The sequence below is a fragment of the Tetrao urogallus genome (genome assembly GCF_951394365.1).
Source record: "Tetrao urogallus genome assembly, chromosome: 3".
Taxonomy (NCBI): Eukaryota; Metazoa; Chordata; class Aves; order Galliformes; family Phasianidae; genus Tetrao; species Tetrao urogallus.
In genome coordinates this window covers 847,389-848,862 of record NC_136815.1, presented here as the reverse complement: position 1 = coordinate 848,862, position 1,474 = coordinate 847,389, and the positions used below count along the sequence as shown (strand labels likewise).

The 1,474-nt window shown below is 55.6% G+C and overlaps 1 pseudogene across 1 annotated transcript; it reads right to left on the bottom strand.

Annotated features, from left to right (window-relative positions):
- Window positions 1-204: 204 nt before the first annotated feature.
- LOC306944578 (feather keratin 1-like) lies at window positions 205-852 on the bottom strand (annotated as a pseudogene). The gene is made up of 2 exons: window positions 750-852; window positions 205-526 (listed from the first exon to the last, which is right to left on the bottom strand). The product of its transcript is annotated as a feather keratin 1-like (transcript).
- Between the last annotated feature and the right edge of the window lie 622 nt (window positions 853-1,474).

Sequence of the window (1,474 nt, the reverse complement as noted above, 5' to 3'; positions counted from 1 at the left end):
GTGCAAACGAAGAAGAAAGTTTAAGCGGTCATGTTTCCAGGCAGCCTGGTCTGTTGTTGTTCCATGCTTCTGTGTTTCATGCCCTGAAAAGAAGAGCCGTAGCTGGTGAGCCCATTTGGCATCAGTGACCCAGAGGTGCCTGGTCAGTGCGTGAGGCGCGTTGCAGGGTGCAGGTGTTTGGTGTCAGGGTGTGGGCGCAGGCCCTTAGCAGGGGTAGCGAGCTCTCCCGCCGTTGAAGCAGCCCAGGCCTCCGAAGCCGAAGCCGCCGGAGGAGATGGACACTCCCTGGGCGTCGAGGGCGCTGCCCACGGCAGCTGATGCGGAGGATCCGATGGCGGTGCTCTGGGGGAAGGAGCTGAGGATGGGTCCCGGCAGGGTGACCACGACGGTGGAGGGCTGGATGACGACTTGGGAGTCCTGGCACTGCCTGACACAGGGCTCGTTGCAGCTGTTAGCCAGCGGGGTGGGTCCCCCACTGCAGGGGCGGCAGAGGTTGTAGCAGGACATGGCTGTGGGTGGAGGGTCTCTGCAAGAGAGGGTGTTGTTCAAATGGAGGCTGTTGAGGACACAGGGAGACATGCAGGATATGGCCCATGGAACAAGGAGTAGTGGCTTGTGGCTGTGGGTTGCATAGTTTTTGGGTAGGCAGTAGAGCTGAAAGGGTTTTGGGGACAAGGGTTTGTAGATAGCAAAGCCAGTTGGGGTGGGCGAGGGAGGGCAGCAGGATGCAGGCTTACCTAGAGGAGCACAGAGGAGAAGGTGTCAGGAGAGTGGTGTGAGGGAGCAAGGCACAGGATCGGCTTTTATGCTGCTGTGTGAGTGCCTGAGGGCTTGGAGAGAGCCTCTGCGCATGGCAGCATTGTGCAGTGAGCAGCTCTTGCGTGCCAGCGCCTGGCCGGTCATGAGGTGGGGTGTGTTTGCCTTCCCACAACACTTCCTTTTCATTTCCTCATGTTGTGGATTTGATCCTTTGACCCTGTCGGCACTTTTGAGTGTGACGGGAGTGACGAGGAAGGCGCATGTCTTGGAAGATGTTGGAAGGCTTGTGCAAAGCTTTGGAGGAGTGATGTGGTCTCGTTAGTGATGCCATTGTGTGCTACTCATGCAGTCGTGTTTGTGGCCACTTTGTGAGGTGCGGACCCCATTCCAGGCCTCCTTAGAGGGCTGTTCTGTGATTCCCAGGTGTGATTGGCGTGAGACGCTGCTAGTTGCACTGCACTGCACTCCCTGCCTGCCTTCTTCTGAATTTGCTTTCCTTGAGCTTAGTGGTTGTCTTCTACATTGGGTGTGCTGTGTCAACACCTTGATTCCATTTTTGCTTTGAAAATTGTGTTCTGGAGAAAGGAAGCAGGCTTTTTTCTGCTCTTTCAGCGTTGGGCCATCCATGATGATTTTAATACATTTAGACAGAGGAGTGCAATGTGTGGAGTTGAGATGTTGGGGTCGTTTATTGGTGGGTGTGTGAATGGATGAA